Raw genomic sequence first — 19,326 nt, forward strand, 5'->3', positions numbered from 1 at the left:
TTCATGACCTTTTTAGCAATTCAGGAAACTTTTTGACGCAGATACTTGATTTCCAAATAAAATTTCTGGGGACCTGTGAAAGTCCAACATGTTCCACAGAAATAATCAGTGACGTTTCGGATTTTTGTAAAATAGCGTGTATCATTCGTAAATAATTTTTTTTCTGAGAATCGGGCCAAACACATTAGGTTTTTGACAATGTAAAAAAAAAAAAAAAAAAAAAATCAGGGTCGTTTTTGGTAGTTCAAGTGCTTTTTGTTGAAAATATCTTCTGTAAAATAAACTCGTTGACTGTTTTCAAGATGTACTGCAAGATGCTATACAGAAGAGTCTCTTTTGTGTACGGGGAAATTAAATTATGCCAGATAGCTTAGTTGCTGCTTATATATCCGCTCATCATATTAATTCGTCAATTTTGTCCACAACTCGTACCTCAAATGCGACCTAATAAGGACCTTCAATAACGTATTTGACAAAGTACTTAATTGATTTCATGGAATTACGAAGCTCGACATTTATATGAGCCTCATACGTTTTTAAAAGCTGAGGTTTGTATGGAACTACCCGCTGCTTATCAATTTCAACTTGATTTGTAGAATTCGACATTTACATTGAAAAGTGTGGCAACTATTCTCATCGTTTCTACGGCGATACAATTGCCATCGATATCCGAAACATAGTATCATTTGTAATTTTAATTAACTTAAGAATTAGAATTTTGAAGAAGAATTTATTTGCAGTGCCATCTATTAAGAATTTATTGAACTAAACAATTAATACACACTATTAATGTGTAATAAACATTTTATTTGCAATTAAAAATTATAAAAACCATCCTATCTTTTAAGTTGGACCAAATTACAGTTACGTATGAAGTTTGATACAAATCGGTTGAGTAGTTTCGGAGTTTACCCCGAACAAACATCGTGACACGAGATTTTTATATATATAGATGATGCTATTCGCATAAAATACTGGTAGAAAAGATATTTGCAAGCTACAGGTTTTTATTTCCTTCGATGTTTTAAAGATATTAAATTTAGATATTATTTTTCAATGCAGCAACACAAGCATACGTTAAAGCTTCCTGCTCTCGTTTGACAGAAAGAGTGCGCTTCTTTCTTGACAGGGAATAATATTTTCCGACGGCAGATTCTACCAAAATGTTGGAAGATTTTGGATCACTACGGGCGAGACAGGTCTGCTCACACCCGTGATATTTCATAAATATTTCGCTAAAGAACTTCACACATCGGAAGTTGTATAAATAAATATATATAAATTTTATGTAAGGAAAAACTGGTAGATAATGATGGAGTGAGATATGCCTACAGAGGGCTCAACTTTTTCCGAGTTACGGCAGCAAGACGCTCGTGATTGCTCACTCATTATTTTGAAAACTAACCAGTACAAACAAGTGTGAACTTTAGTAAGTCAACTATTGTTAATAAGAAATAATAATGCGTAGGGGTACGAAAAATCAACAAAGTAGTTGAGAAGCTTAAATATAGATGGCGCATTCCTCTCACGAATGTCTTTTCATCCTAGAACTGACACCGTTTTTTCATTGAAGAAAAGGCTGTTGACAAGTGATGTCCCAATTTCTGTTCAATCGTTTTGACCATATCCTCTCTTTGCAACACACTGTCATACTTCACCGTACCCCCATCCCTCCTTGTCACATGTCATGCTATTTGTCACACACACATTGACATAAAAATGTATGACGTCACTCTTCTTGTTACCTCCTCCCTATCCTTTATCCCATAGTGTCACAATGTCACGAACACCATCCCTTGCAATGTAAAAACTATTTTGCAACCTTACTGCATAAAACCAGTAGCAGCATAGCTGCCTTCACTGCTCTGGTGTAACTGATATAACTGGTGTAAAGTTAAACATCGCTTGTGAAAGGATATAAAATAGTCATGTAGCTATAGCGCAAGGTTATACAGTGGACGCCGGTTAATTAAATCAACCACTTTAATGAAGCAAATTCTCAAAACCAGTTTAAAATCCAGATTTATTGAAATAACCGCTTTATTGAATCAAAACTGTTTAGAACAAACGTGATTCATATAAGCGGCGGCCACTGTATCAGAATTTTCTGGTGCACTAAGAGGGAAACTCAGTAAGTTAAAAGTATTTGATTGGGTCCTTCCAAAACTACTACGAACGTGCTTGAAGAATTAATGCAGCATTGCCTTACAACGCTGCAGCTATCAATAGGCTCAAATGCTAACATTGGGAGCTTAGGCAACCTGGATGCGTCGTTATGGAATTAAAGTCGACGTACAGTGCTGGTAAAAAAAATTGCATCACCCTCGCATTTTCACAACAATGGAATTATGTGAAAAATTTTGGTCGACCGATTAACGATGAATGAAAGCGAAATTCTGCAAAATTAATGAAATAAACATGTAACAGCAGGATTCCGATAATTGTTTAAGTAGATCGGGGCTGTTTCCGGGCCAAGGCAGACGGCTGACCCCATGCTCATTTTTCCATTTCTGAACCTGCGTGTGAGTTTAGAGAAAAAAAATTACTTAACCCCATGTCAATTTAAGTCTAATGGCAGGATAAAGGTTTTTAAATTGTTACTTGCCAGTTTTGCCCTATGGCACGGAGCAAAATCATCCTGGAAAATGAGGTTTGAAATTGAAGTAAAGTGATCCCGGATAGTAGGAAGCAATTTCTCCTCCAAAATGCCAATATACACCTGAGCGTTTACTGTTCCTTGCACAAAGTGAAGCCCACCAACTCCTTGATCAGAAATACATCCCCAAATCATTTGGGATACGGGATGCGTGACTGTGTTGAATGCAGTCGGGATGATATTCCTCTCCTTTGCGGCGCGGGTGATGCATTTTTTTTACCACCACTGTACTTATGAAGCATGCTCTGTCAGTCTTTAAACCGGAAGCTAAAAGTATTTTCCACGACTGTGAAAAGGCTGCATTTGTGCAACCTGTAACAATTCAGATAGCGTTGTTGCAAAAATACTTGGTTTTTCATGGAAACAGATGAAAACCCGTGAAATCTCGAAACGTTCCACGCAAATAATCAGTGACGTTTAGGATTTTTTTTTACAGTGCAACAGTATTAAAAAAAACATGCTAGAAACCCCTTTCTTTCTTTTTTTTTTTTAAATCTTCTTAACAGCTTTTGTTTCAATTGTCCGCTTATTCAATATTTCTCAAGTAATGCTCTTTCACAACCGATATACAACAATTTGTTATTCATTTTAGTTTAAAAGTAGGACATTTTATTGAAAAGGCCGGTTGTCGTTTCGCTAATAAGAGTTTTTAAAACAATGATACTACCTATATACACACTAGAGAGACTGACATATTTTATTGTCTGTTCTCTCTTAATAAATTTTGAGTGAATTGTCCGATTCTAGCATTCTTTTTTCTTTTTTTGTTCTAAGATCTCGGCGAGGATAGCTCAGTTTGAACAGTTGAAAAAAACTTAACGTTCGTGCCTGCGGGGGAAATTCAAAGCAAATAAAAATCCAGAACTTAGAGATGAATTTGCTTCAAAAAAGCTTTGTTGGAAAACGCTTTTGATGAAGAACATGTATGAAAGATATCTTTTTGATTAAAAAAAAATAAATTCCATTAAATTTTTAACAGTTCAAATCCCTTAACAGTAGTGCACACGGGGAAACTGAAAGGCAATATAGATTCCGAACTTAAAAGCGGACTTACTTCACACAAATTTTGTTGGAAATCGCTTTTGACGACCAACTCTTGATTCTGACTCCGAGAATTTCGGGGCATTTGATTCTGACTCTGACTCCTGTGCCCGAAAATTAGTCAAACTCTAACTCCCCGACTTCGACTCTGACTTCGCAGCGTTGGAAAAAATTTATACAGGGAAGAAAAATGACTGACTCCGACTCTTGGCTATTCGACTAAGACTCCGACTTTTTTATCCCAAAATAAATCCGACTCCGACTCCGCAAACATTGGCCAAGTTGTGGCCTTAATGGCAAAATGACCGATCCCGACAACGAGTCTTTGGATTAAAAACCTTCGACTCCCGAATCTGATTCTTTTACCCTGAAATAAGATTGACTCCGTCTCCGCGGCCACGGTTTTTACTAAGAAATAACTATTGTTAGTATAATTTGTTTTTATTTTCATTCTAAAGTTTTAATTTATTCATCCAGTTTTTGGCCGAGATATTCGGAGTCTTTCATGTTTCTACATAAATCTATGAGCAGACGATTTTTTTTATTGGACAATGAAAATTATTTCTTTAAGTTGACATTTTATTGCTTTTTATTTAATTTTATTTATTTATTTATTTTTGAAAGTACATTAAGTTATTTTTTTAATTATTTTTTTGGCAACACGAGAAAATCTCCTGTTGCCAAAAAATAATTTCAAAAACAGATAAAAAACATTTAAAAAAATCAATAAATAACTATAAAATGTAATCTTAAAAAAATAATTTTCATCATCAAAAAAAGAAAACAAAATTCGTCTGCGTAGCTCTTGATCCAAACTACACACATTTATTTTAAAAAATAAAAATCTAGATAACTTTTTATGTGTTTAGAACCAATTAATACATTTTTTAAAAATAATTTTATCATTCGAAGTTGAACTTGGATCTGAGAAGGCTAAAATCAGTTCAAGTGATCAAAATTTTAAACAGTCCCACCCATATAATAATGATTAAATTCTAAGTATAAGTTTACTACAAAAAAAAAAAAAAAAAAAAAAAAAAAACTAGGTTTGACCCCCCTTTTTTTTTGCATATATGTAAATTATTACTAGGAAAGAGGATGAAACAGAGATGATGGTGATTTTTAATTATTATTTGCTTAATAATTTTACACTGTTTCTTTGAGCAAACATTGCGGTAACACTATACAAATACTTATTTCATTTTTTGCAGCCTTTATCATGAAAGGTCTGCGTGCCGTAAGCTCGCTTCTCTGAATGTTATTGCATTGCAGAAGTGAACAATTGAATCAGACCCACGCATTTAAAGTTTAAAGTTTAACATTGTGACTCCATAGTAGAGTGGATCCGGTTTTAGTTTTATATACATTGCTTGTTGTTAAAAATAACTGGGAGAAAAGTATAAGCATAATCCACTAGCAAGCACCGTATACACCAACAAAAGTGTCCACCGGAATGCGCTTCTGCTGAGCGGTTCCCTCCATATCCTACACACACACACGCTTATCGCCGTTTAATAACTTTAAAGTTGGGTCGTTTATTTATGCACTGTATATAATGGGAGCTTCCAAGAAACTGAATGATGATGCAAAACCTTTCAAATTTTTGAATGGTAAGGAATCATTTCCTTTTAAATAAATTAATTTTATTGTAAAAATTGAATTACTGTGATCATCCGTTTCACTCCTTACTTTGATAATGCATATAACCGCTGTTCTTCCGTAGGTAGGTAAGCGACAGTATCTGCAGAAAAGAGGTTTTCGAGAAATTTGAAGAAACACGTGTTGGATTCAGTACTAACCCACCGGTTATATGTATTATCAAAGTAAGGAGTGAAACGGATGATTACAGTAATTCAATTTTTACAATACAATTAGTTTATTGAAAAGGAAATGATTCCTTATCATTCAAAAATTTGAAAGGTTTTGCATCATCATTAAGTTTCTTGGAAGCTCCCATTATATAGAGTGCATAAATAAACGACCCAACTTTAAAGTTATTAAACGGCGATAAGCGTGTGTGTGTGTGTAGGATATAGAGGCAATCGCTCAGCAGGAGCGCATTCCGGTGGACACTTTTGTTGGTGGATACGGTGCTTGCTAGTGGAGACGGTGCATGTTCAAAAAGCAGCACCTGCAGAGGTCGAAAGACAGAGGCATTTGAAACACCTTGCAAATCATAATAATCCTAGAACTTTACTTAATGCTAAATACAGTATAACACGACATATTCTTAGAATTCCCAGGACATACTTCTGTTAACTTAATCCGAGGGAAATCGCGCACCCAACAGTGGCAAAGAGATCACGCGAGGGGACCGAGTCACCCCAATAACTTTTATCTAATATTTTTCATAAATCATCATTATATATCTTTCCATGATCTGTAAGTTAACGTTTGCACGCCATTCTTCAGAGCACAAAGCAATACAAATGAAGAAAGAGAGCAAGGAAACGCAAAACTACGCTGCTTACAATGAGAAATTTCGAAGCAGTAACAGTTGCGTGGGGAGAGTGAGTGACTCATTAGCACGTGAATTCCAAAAAATGATTGCTTCCAGCGCAGAAAGAGAAAAAAAGTAAAAATAACAGCTCACCTACCAAGGGGACTGTTAGATAGGAGGATATTGAAAGGGTGATTGATTACACATAAATATTTATCCCGAGATAGATGTTTAGATAAGAATGTGGTGACTGTGTGTCAGCACGATCTCTCTCGGGTTGAATACCATACTCTCTCACAATTCCAGAACGTACAGTGGAGGTAAAAAAAAATTGCATCACCCGCGCCGCAAAGGAGAGGAATATCATACCGACTGCATTCAACGCACAGTAAAGCATCCCGTATCCCAGATGATTTGGGGATGTATTTCTGATCAAGGAGTTGGTGGGCTTCACTTTGTGCAAGGAACAGTAAACGCTCAGGTGTATATTGGCATTTTGGAGGAGACTTAGTTTCCTACTATCCGGAATCACTTTACTTCAGATCCAAACGTCATTTTCCAGAATGATTTTGCTCCGTGCCATAGGGGAAAACTGGTAAGCAACAATTTAAAGACCTTTATCCTGCCATTAGACATGAATTGACATGGGGTTAAGTAATTTTTTTCTCTAAACTCACACGCAGGTTCAGAAATGGAAAAATGAGCATGGGGTCAACAATTTGCCTTGGCCTGGAAACAGCCCCGATCTATGTAAACAATTATAGGATTCTTGCTGTTAAATGATTATTTCATAAGTTTTGCAGAATTGCATATTCATCGTTCATCGGACGACCAAAACTTCTCACTTAATCCCATTGTTGTAAAAATGCGAGGGTGATGCATTTTTTTTTTTTTTTTTTTTTTTTTTACCAGCACTGTAGATGATAATGATAGCAGTTAATATATTAAGCAAGTTCTGTTGAAAGATCTGCTCTTAAACCATCGCAAAGGCATAGCAAATGTGTAACATGTAAAAAGCGTCCTCTTGTGGCAAAATTTTGAACTATTTTTTTCTTTCAAACAAAATTCCATCCCTTCATTATGTTCTACATAAAATTTTGTTATCTTCTGAGTAACAATTTCACCGCTAATAGGCAACTTTAGAGTAGGGTCGTTTTATAATGTGTATTTAGGGTGTGTTGTAAACACCTTTTATTTTAGAAATTCCAAAATTTAAGCTGATAAAAGTTGCTTCCACAGATCTACATTTCCACAAAAAATGTTTCATTTAAATCCAAAAATATGTAAGTATGCTGCATGAGGCCGAGAGTCCAACACACTTTTTCTGCTAATTTTCAACAAACAATACCTTTTTACATCCTTTTACATAGTAAAAGAAGAATTGCAACTGTAACCCCCCCTCCCACATACACATTTCTCTGCCTCAGTTTCCATTTTACTCACGTTCGATTAAATATTGAGTTTTTTTTTTTTTTTTTGATCCGACCGCATTTGCATACGTACCAAAGAGAACATAGACAGCAGAAATATGCCATTTTACGATCCCAGAGTTGTTAATTATTACGAACTTTTTCGTGACGTCTATATGCGCGTATAAATAGTAAGAATGTACGTATCTTTCATAATTCAAAAACGGAAAGACGTAGAAAGTATAAATTTTGTATTTAGACTCTAGATGGGGTCTTGTTGTGCCCATCCTCTATTGGTTAAATGCTATTTTCTAAAGGGAGTCTTGTACACTGCTTTAAGGCAAACCAGTGTTAATACCTATGCAGTCTTAAGTGATGTTATAATTTGGTTACCACTTGGCGATATATCGCCAATCATTTGGTCGCTAACTTTTTGTCGGCATATTGGAAAAGTTAAGTTTAAAAAATGTTTTTCAAATCTTGTTTCAATTTTGTGCTAATAGCGACATTTAGCAAATAAGCCTTTGAATCAGGATAAAATTGTCGAAATTTAGAAACTAAAACTGTGAAAATACACTTTTTAGTATCGGCACGGGGCAAACTATGGGTGTAATTATTTTAAGTGTTTTCTTGCTCACTCTAACACTATTATATTGCATTTTTGTTCTTTAAAAGCGTTTCAGCCAGTTTTATGCAACTTTAGATTGCATATGCCGATAAAAATACCACCTTTCTTTACATTTTCAAGCAAAATCCTCTATGTTTATCATATTTTTATATGTGTAGCAAAATGTCTGAAGAGTTATTCATTTAAGAAGTGTTGCTCCAAATGCTCATACATGAGTACATGACTAAAAATAATGTGACTGGCAATTGCATCGGTGGCTTATTTGTGATGAATATTCATTCTACAGGATTTAAAAATAAATTGACAACCCCTTTTTTTAATTGGGCATCTTAGCTTTGTTTCGTGTAAGTACCTCAAAAAGTGATTGGTTTAAAAGTATACAATTACTTCCTTATTTCAATGTTGAGATCCTGCAAATTGAATCAAAGCATTTGATGGGGGAAAAAAAGTAAAAATACGTTCTCAAGCTATTTTTCTAGTACATTTAAATACCGAAACCAAATTCTAAGTTTCCAACCAAACGATATTTGTCATTACAAAACTTAACCCTTTCAGGCGTGGCATCCGGTATACCGGACATGAACTTTAAACAGCTGCTATTCATTTATAAATTGAATAAATTACTCAATTTTTTCTGTAGTTAACTCTTTACAGTCTGCTCATCTGTGCAAGAATTTTTCATTTTGGGATTGACAACATTAAGAAGTAGGGATTGGGAGAGAGAGAGAGAGAGAGAGAGAATGGGACTAGCTCATTTTCCCAACCACGAATTCTCGTCGCAAAAACGAGGGGTTTCTTTCTGATTTTTTAACAATTTATAATATTTTATTAATCATTTCAAATGCTTATTAGGTTTCATTATTGTTTAGAGAATATTTTACAATGAAGTTTGTTTGATGTTTCATCGTGTTTTTATCTGAAATATGTATTTCAAAAATATATGTCCGGATTATTGAACGTGTCATAACTCTTTTAATTTTTCACCTACAAACTTGAAATTTTGTCTATAAGATAATCTTTATCACAGTACACTGTCTACCTAATAAAAACATTTTAGAAAAAGTATTTCAAAATTCTGTTTGAAAGGGTTAAATTATACAAATTTGATTCGAATTTCGATGTGTCTTCTTCTTCTTCTCTTTTTTTTTTCTGCTTTTATTCCTTTTATTAAAAGATTAAAGATCTTGACGTCATACACAAAAGCACCGCCCATTTCAACATCATCACATTTCCTTTTGATCAGAAGTCACGCCTTCTACCATCGACGTCACACGTGACGTAAAAGGATGGAAGCTTTACTTTATCACGTTTTCGATCTGTAAGGCCTCTGCATCTTCGGCTTCGGATGGAGAAACGAGTGGCTTTTTTGTTATTGTTTCGAAAGGCGCTTCGGGTTAAACGAGTATAGGAAGTGATAGGCCGTTCTATTCAATCCCTTTCCTCACTGAAAAATTTTACTGTAAGAGCGATTTTGTAAGGTTTTATTTTATTTATTTTCGAAAAGAAACCCTTTCGGTATCTCATAAAAAAATAATGTTACTTAGCTTTTTTATCCCTTTTAGTAAGTGAGTGTTTAAATGATTTAGATATGCATAAATTTCAAATAAGAGTAAGCTTGCAACATATTTTAATACTTTAAAATCATATATTTATTTATTTTTATTCTTATAGATTGATAAACTTTTTAATATTTTAGGTTGTAAATTCATTTGAAAAATATGTTAAAATTGTTGCGATGTACTTAAAATGTCAAAAATAATCCTGAATTAGAAATGTTCTTAACAACTTTGAATACACCATGTAAAATATGCTTTGAACATATCTTGTAATAAAAGACGGGATGGTAAAAAACTATAACTGTTTTTTTTTTTCTATTATACGTATAAAAATTCCTCCTGCAGTTTTCTTTTGCTAAAATAATGAATCAATTTGGTTTCATTTTCTATGATGATTCAATTAATAATGAATTTTCGTCAATAGTTAAGAATTTGGTTAATGGATTTCGAATTTGCTTAAAAGAACCTTTTTTCTCTTTTCTGAAAGCGAAAAACTTAAAATTTTTTCATAATATTTTATTTTCCTTTTTCATTATCAAATTTATTATTATTTTTTTATTTTTTAGTTGCAGGAAATTATTTTTAGTGTTATTGGTCTTACAGACTAAAATTATTAAATTTCTCCTATTTTCAGGCAAAACGTTTTGTACTGTTCAAAATATATCTTTAAAATATTGGAAAAAAATTGTTTATCATAGATTATTGGAATGAGACATTTAGAGTTTTGTTGTACAAAAAAGAAAAAAAAAAACTATTGATCCTTTTCTTTACAGTTATTAATCATCCTACATGCTATGTCTTGCTATGTCTCCATCACATATACCATTTTTTAATTGTTTTTGTTTCTTATTTTTATAATCATTCAAGTTGTTCAGACATTTATTAGAAGGTTTCTGTATACTTCAGAAAGATTCCAGGATTGTTACTGACTTTGAGCGGGAAACTTTACTTTTTTTAAGATAAATTTTCTTGGCAGAAATTTCGCACATTAACTGCCTATTGTTTTCCAAGAAAGTTCCTTTTTTTTTTTTTTTTGCAGAGCAACGTCGAAGAAGCTATATATACATATTTTTTTGCAACTGTTCTCTAAAGTATTATTGGGTGTTCTACGACGTACTTTTATTCTCCAGGTTGGCCAAAAATACCTAATAGCCATATTTGTCAGTTTTATCATCCCTATTTAATTGACAAGAGACAAAATCTCGTAACCGAAAGTTATTGATTTACACACCGTAAAAAAAATCCGAAACGATCCTGGAAAATAACGGGCAGCTAATCGTGGCTAATTTCTACTTTTAACATATCCCGCAAAGTCAGAAACGTTTCCTGTGAAAAGTTATTAACCTTCCCGAAATAAAACAGGAATTTCTGAAAAGTTCAGAAACAATCAATTTAACAAACAATTATCAATCAAATTCAGTCCTGTTTTTACAATAACTTTGGAATATTTTGTGAAAGCTTGTTTATTATGAAAACTTATTACTTTATACGTACAGTAATATTTTAGCATTTTCCTATTGTACTACGAGAGCTCTTACAGCAAATATGGGCGATACTAAACCGAAATTGCTGGCAGTTCTTCGAACGCTACAAATTCGGAGACTACATTTCATATTTGATTAGGGTTTAGTCAATTCGGTCGAACGTTACTAAGCATAATAAAAAAGCCTCATATATTTTTGAAATAGTAGTTAAAATATTTTATCTAATGTATCAAATTTCTATATAATAACTCTCTCTACTATAAAATATTTCTATAGAATAAACTCTACTATAAAAATATCACCGCAGTGTAAAATCAACATTCATTCAATTTGTTGGAATTCAGGAATCTGTTAAGCAAAAAAATATAAAAAATCTTGAACAGGAAACTCATGTGAACGCGGAAAGTTACCCGGAAATAATTAGTGACGATTTGGAATTTTTTTTTTTCAGTGTAGTTAAAAATATCATTATCTGAAATGTTTAAGTACATATATAAAAATAATTGGTCCAAAAGCTTGTTTCAATTCGTTGTTGCCTTTGATGTTTGCAATCGTTTTGGATAAATTAAAAGAACTGATTCAGGCAGTGAATCAGGCATTGGAAAAACACGTGATTTAGAAATACATACTAGAAACACACATTTTCAATCTTTATCTGATGACTGTAGCAGAATTAGAGCGTTTAAAAACATCATTTTCAATCTTTTTCTGATGACTGTAGCAGAAGTAGAGCGTTTCCAAACATCACCATCAATACTTTAACGTCTGCACATCACCAACGGCAAAGCATCAACAACAAAAAAAGTTGGACCAGAGAACAGTTATATGTATTCTTCCCGAAGCTTTCATACATAGAGCCGAAAGGCTCTTAGCTATATCAGAAATTGAAGCCGAACAAACCGTACGCGTTCTTGAGTTTTTTGTATTATTCTTTTTTTTTCTTTAAAGTGGTGTACATGAATAATTTCGATTTCTCTTAGAACCATAAAACCAATGCACTCAAGAATTTGAAGATTATTCAACAAGAAATACGAAAATGTAAGGATTTTGAAGCTCTAGAAAGGAAATTGATTTTCCGTTAGTCTAGTTCATTTATGCATGATTGGCTTTATATAAATGGCCTTTTTTTCATTCTCTTGATGTATCCTGTATAATGAAATAATTGTTTATTTATTTGTTTTCTTGAGTAGGGTCTACTCAGAGTTCGAAATTATTTGAAGGCATAATTCATTTCAAGGTTTAGAAGCAGTTGAATAAATGACTTATATCAAGTTTAAATAGTATTTTATTACATAAATATACATTTCAAACTGCTTGAAAGTGAGAGTAAATATGCAGCGAGAAGTTTTTCAAGGCATGGAATTGCTTCTTGATATTTTATTAAGGAGATAAATTTATTTTGTTGGAGTGAAATATGCGAAAATAGTGAAGACAACGCTAGTAATCGTTTCTATAAAATACTGACTTTCTAAAGATGAAATGTAAGATGACAGAGAAAGAAGACATATGTATGAGGCGGTGAAAAGCAAAGGGATTTAAGTGGCAAAATTAAAAATTTGTTGATAACCAGTACGCATGGTAGGTGAACCTCTCCTCTGTCTTGGGGCAAGAGATGGTACTAGTAGTCCTGTTAGTTGCTGCTATACAGTATGATTTAGAAAAAAAAATCAGTGAAAGCCTACCTTGGATGTTATATTTAAACGCGTTTTTCTCCAAACTTGAAAATGTCCTCTTACATCCCTTTGCTTCTCCCTGCCTCATTTGTATACTATTTTCATTTCTAACATTTCAATTGAATTTTAACATTTTCAAAAGTTCCAGTTTCTTCCCCCTTTCAATCCTTATTTTTTAACTTTTTTTTTCAAGCACAAAAATTTAAAAAATGTTGAAACAAATTTTTGTTATAAATACATCGTTGGCTTTGTTCTACAACTATGCAATTGTAAATATAGGGAAAATAGAATAGTTCACTTTTATCGAAAACTTTTCGAAAAATTTTCGAAAAAGACTCCTAATTAAACAACATTTTGAGGCTAAAACTAATAAAAATTTAAATCAAGTTTTCACATTTCAATAAAAAAAGTGAAAAAATATTAACTTTTTTTTTTTCTTTTTTTTTTTTTACAGTTGTATGGGAAAAACTGAATTGCAGTTACCGACTTGTAGCATTCACTCCACATTAGCGAACATGGATAAGTTTCACTAATTTCTGAAAATCCACCAGAGAAAAATTCCTTCGACTCATTCAATCAATCTTGTACAAACCAAAATAATTGAATTTCTCCTGTTTTCAGATGCTGAAACTTTTTGAGTTGTTCAAAAAATAGCCTCAAAAAATTATTTTTCGTGCATGTTCTTCGCCAAGTCAAAAACTATTTGTTGTAAAAATATTCGCAGCAAATACACCACTTGGCTGAAGATTGTTATAAGATTTCAATGTTTTTTTTTTCGTTGATTTACATTCTTAACTGTTCGAAATCAAACACTTTTTTTTTTAAATCAAAATTAAAAATATTGAAATAAAGTGTTTGTTATGGGTTATTGGAATGAGACATTAAGAGTTTTGTGGTACAAAAATAAATAAATAAATAAAGTTCGAAAGCATTCCCTGTCACTAATCAGGGATTATATAAAAAAAAACAGTAAATTTGATGAGTACTGAAAAGTTTATGACTTATATCAAGTTTATTGGTGATTATAAATAATCACTGGTAATTTTATTCAGTCACAAGTTTATCACATTTACCGTAACGGATACACCGTCACCACCGTATTCGAAGCACAGCTATTACAGCGCTCTTTCTAAATACGGAAGAGTTGATGTGCCAGACCCTATGTGTAAACTCACTCTGTAAACCATGGAGTGAGTTAAAATGTATTGCAATAGTTTATCTGAAGATATTGCAATGCATACAGCGGGTGCGTAGTGATTTTTAAATTATGGATCACAAGCCGCAACTGAAAATGCAAGAATTTCAAGTCTCTTCAAAGCTACTTTACATCTGATGTAAGTACTTTTGTTTCATCTGCATTAAAAGTATAGTGAAACATTTATCATCTATATATATAAAAATCTCGTGTCACGATGTTTGTTCGGGGTAAACTCCGAAACTACTGAACCGATTTTTAACAAATTTCATACGTATCTGTAATTAGATCCAACTTAAAAGATAGGATGGTTTTTATAATTTTTTATTGCAAATAAAATGTTTATGATGCATTAATAGTGTGTATTGATTGTTTGGTTCTGTAAATTCTTAAGAGATGGCGCTTTAAGTTAATTCATCCTCAAAAGTTTTATTCTTAAGTTAATTAAAATTTACAAATGATACTATGTTACGGATATTGATGGTTATCAACAATATCGCCGTAGAAAGGAGGAGTATAGAGGCCACTCTTTTCAATGTAAATGTCAAATTCTACAACTGATGTTGAAATTGATAACCAGCGGGTAGTTCCATACTCACCACTGCTTTTAAAAACGTATGAGTCTCATATAAATCTCAAGTTTTGCAGTTCCGTGAAATGCACTAAACATAATTTGCTAAATACGTTACTCAATATCTTCATTAGGTCGCATATGAGGTACGAGATGTGGACAAAATAACGCGATGAGTGGATGTATAAGCAGCAACGAAGCTATCTGGCATAATTTAGTTTCCCCGTATATGAAAGAGACCCTTCTATACAGCATCTTGCAGTACATCTTAAAAACGGTTTTACGTTCAACGAGTATATTTTACCGAAGATATTTTCTACTAAGAGCACTTGAACCACTAAAAACGACCCTGATTTTTTTTTTACATTGTCTAAAACCTAATGTGTTTGGCTCGATTCTCAGAAATAGAATTATTTACCAATGTTCCACGCCATTTTACATGCATTGTAAAAAAACCCGAAATGTCACTGATTATTTCCGTAGAACATGTTGGGATATCACAGGTCATCAACAATTTTATTTGGAAATCAAGTATCTGCGTCAAAAAGTTTCCTGAATTGCTACAAACGTCATGAATGCAAACTTCTCACTGATGCGGAAAATTTTTTAGCTCCCAGTTTAAAGATTAACTGAGCGCATTTATTAAGTATATCGACTTCAGGCCAAGTACATTCCGTCTACATTGCCTAAGAGCTCCCAGAGAGAGTGAATGAGCCTTTGGATTCCGTAGCTTTGCAGGAATCGCCGGCGAGTTAGAATTACGGTACTTGCTTGCGAGTCGGTCTTACCTTTCGCCATGCTTGCAGCATTATAGTTGGCGCTTTCTTGGAAAAGTAGAGTGGTGTCAAGCTTTGTATTCAACTTAGCTAAGTTTTTCCTGACGGTTCAGTGACACCACTGGCTTTTAGCCTAGGATACTAAAGAATTCTTGAAAAAGATTCCAGGATAATTTTCAGGAAGGTTAATGAATATTAGTGAAGAACTGACTTCACTACCGTCGTCTTGGTCCGTTCGGATTGACATAACTCCCAATGGGAGGAAGTGAGTCTCTGAATTTCGTAACTTTCCAAGAGTAACAAGTAAGTGGAATACTTTGCGCATGCTTGCAAGTTCATCTTAGCAGTGGCTATGGTAGCGATAACGCTTTTGGTACTTTTTTGGTGAGTCAAAAAATGTGACAAGCTATTACTTTTAATCTTACTTCGGATCTATATAAAGGTTTCAGAGAAATGATTGTCTCGAATCGGAGAGGTTTCGGAATTCTTCAGGAAGACTTCAGGATAATTTAAGGAAGGTTTCTCACTTTTAGTGGGATACGTTCCTATTTTTTTGCAAGATACGTTACTGGCAGAAATTAGGCGTATTCGCGGCCAATTATTTTCAGGACGTTTCGTAATTGTTTTTACAGTGCTGAATGAAAGCAGAAAAATTATGGAAGCCACGCAAACAAAGAACACAACATTCATCAATCTCGGGCATAATTAAAAATTAAAACCAATACATTGGGACCAAAACTCCTTCCAAAACAAAACTGTGCATCCAAACCAAAGTGAATGTTGTTTTTGCATTTGTTTTCGTTTAACATTCCCGAACAGACGGGAATATTAGCGAACCGTTAATTGTCGAGTATTTAATACATATCACGATGCATTGCGCTAATTGTAATTATTGGTAGCACACAATCATTGGTAGTTGCATTTTCTAATGCAGGTTTTGCATAATCGATACAGTTGTTGATGAAAACGAAGCAGTTAACTTTCCAACTGAATTTTTAAATTCCCTGGATATTCACCGGATTGGCCACAGCACAATCTCCGATTGAAAATTTGTTCAGCAATTATACTTCTCCGAAATTTAAACCCTCCTAAATTATGTTTAGTTATCAAAAGAATAACGGGAAATGTTCTTGAAGAAACAGTTTTAACAGGAAAGTTTAAAGGTGAAACTGTTCTACTGCCACGCATTCCATTAATAGCTACAGAATCTCCAATACCATTTCGAAGGCTTCAGTTTCCAATTCGTTTAGCTTTCGCTATAAAAATAAATAAATCACAAGGCCAAACAATATCAGTTTGCATACTGGATTTGGAAAACACATGTTTCTCTCATGGGTAACTATACGTCGCCTGCTCACGCGTGGGAATACCATCGAATGTATTCGTTTTAGCAAAAAACAGGTTAACGAAAAATATTGTGCATAAATTAATTCTTATATATATCTTTTAATTTTAATAATGTAGAAAACAATAGTTTGAAATCAATTGCGTCTACCTCATTTTTTAAACACTAATTTTTATATGCTATCAGTTTATTTGCTATATTTTTAAAATAAGCTATTGAAAATTATTCATTACAAACTATAGTTAAGCTGATATGAATAAAATATGCATTCAAAAAGTGTATACTGGTTAGTGCTTAAATTCAACATTTCGATACTTTACTTATCACTTTCAAGTTATTGTTCACGTTTGACTGAAATAAGTACTTGCTAAATTTACAAAGCAAAAAGAGTACCCTTTTTTTTTTTAAATAGAAAATTTAGTAAGTACTGAATAAATTTAAAAAGTACCTACGTCGGCCAATCACGCTCAGTATCAGTCTCATATATTTTAGAATCGGGTAAACTATTCTAAGCCTTTTATTAAAAATATTAATTTGATTGTGTTAAAATAAGGGGTAAAAGATTATTTTAATCCAACTCTTGCGCCACAGCAACGCGTGGCTGGGTCAGCTAGTTATTTTATAAAAATAACTTTATAAATCTACTCAGAAAGTAGAAGTTGTATTTATTTTATCTTTCTTATAGATGCGTGAAGAGACATTTTTTTTTAAAATTTGGACTGCGTCCTAACGCTATTAACCCTTTAGCAGACCTAGTACGACCCCCCGATACGGCATTCAGTCTCTTCATGTGCCAACATTAAGGCGCAGGATGTCAGTGGCACGGAAAATTTGGGCGCCCAGTTTCCACCAGATGGAGGCTCCTGGGTTTTCTTTGATGCGAAATTGCATTAGGAAGTTCATTTTGCCGAATGAATTCTAACCCAAGGGATGTTTTACATGCTGAATTATCATACGATATGGGCGCTTATGATTTTCTGCATCTCGAAAATCCACCAACTGGCCACCTCAGATTAGAACCTGGGTCCACAGGCGTAAAATGCCAGCGCCTAACCATCACGCCACCAGCCGGCTGCGTGAAGAGACATAAAAAGTCACTTAAATAAATACAAATATCCTCATCCTTATATATATAACAGCGAATGATCGAGCAACGCTCCTGACGTCATCATTAAAGAAACTCTCTTAACGGCATGATTATTTGATAATATTTTTGGTAACGTTTGAAATGGAGGGAAATGCTTTATTTTGACGAAGGTGAACTGGATCCGGTATCTTAGTTGTTTTACTGGTAAGATTGTCATTTTAGGAGAATACAGAAACAAAAAAGTGGTAATCAATAAACACTATCTACTGAAGTTTAGAGTTCATCCACTGGAGTAAGGGTTACAATTTCAACTATCAAAATATCACCAAACAAGCAATTGATTCGTGCAAATGTAGATGCTTTTTTCATCTGTCAAACCTTGACGGGCGATTTTCTAGTTACTTAATATTCTTCGATATTTATAAAACAATATTTGAAAGCATTTCAGAATACGCAAATATGGAGTAAAATTTATGGCGAAGTAGCGCTCATTCCATCGAAAGTATCGTGGTAATTTGAGTAGCAAATGAAACTGCGTAGTGAAAGCTGAAACAACCAGCGCCACCTAGCAACCCTCACGTCTCTACATTTTTTTTTTTTCTTTTTATACGCAAAGCAAAATAATAAATTGTTTTTTCCCCCCAAATTAAAAACAATAAACAACATTTATCTCCAAATGTGATACTTAAAGAATGACTTAGTAACTAATCATCGTGTATTCAAAATAATTTAAAGTTAAGAATGTTCCACGACAAATAACATTTGACTTAAACTGCTTAAGAAAATGCCAAAGCCGAATTTAAAAAGTAAAGTTTATGTTTAGAATTACACAGAATGTTCTGTTTCTTTTACCGAATTTTCGGAAAGACATGCTTGAAAGAAAATAATTTTTTATCTAATATTTCGCAAAGTCTTTGAAAGCTTGGTAGTTGGATTATTTTATCGTAGTAGAAGAAAATTTATTTGAGAGAAGTATTACAATTTTTATGTCTGGCAACTCCAATTTAAACCCATTTATATTTTCTGACGGTGAACTTTCTGCTAGTGTTTACACCAAGTTCGAAATTTGATTCATTTTTTATGAAATTGAATTTCATTTACGGATAACAAATGACATGCAAAACGGTTTTTTCGAGGAAATCTTAATAAATTTAAAAATCATTTTACAGGGGCGGGAGAGATCAATCTCTTGTGTTTGAAGAGGGCGTTGTGGCAGTTGTCGTGCGGATATGGTGCAAGAAGCAGGGAGGTCATTCCAAACGTTTTCTACTTTCGAGTTCGAAACGTTACGTCAGAGCCGATCACGTGACGAGAAGTCTCGCAAAGTGATATTCTGAAGTAAAAAAATTCTTATTGCGATGTGGCGACGAGTCCAAGTTCCAGCCGCGATGGGAGAGAAAGAGTTTTTCGCCGGTTTTGGCGGCGCGGGGGGAAGGGAAGGAGGCACGTGATTTCTTCCAACCAA

The sequence above is a fragment of the Uloborus diversus genome, chromosome 8, assembly GCF_026930045.1.
Source record: "Uloborus diversus isolate 005 chromosome 8, Udiv.v.3.1, whole genome shotgun sequence".
Classification (NCBI taxonomy): domain Eukaryota; kingdom Metazoa; phylum Arthropoda; class Arachnida; order Araneae; family Uloboridae; genus Uloborus; species Uloborus diversus.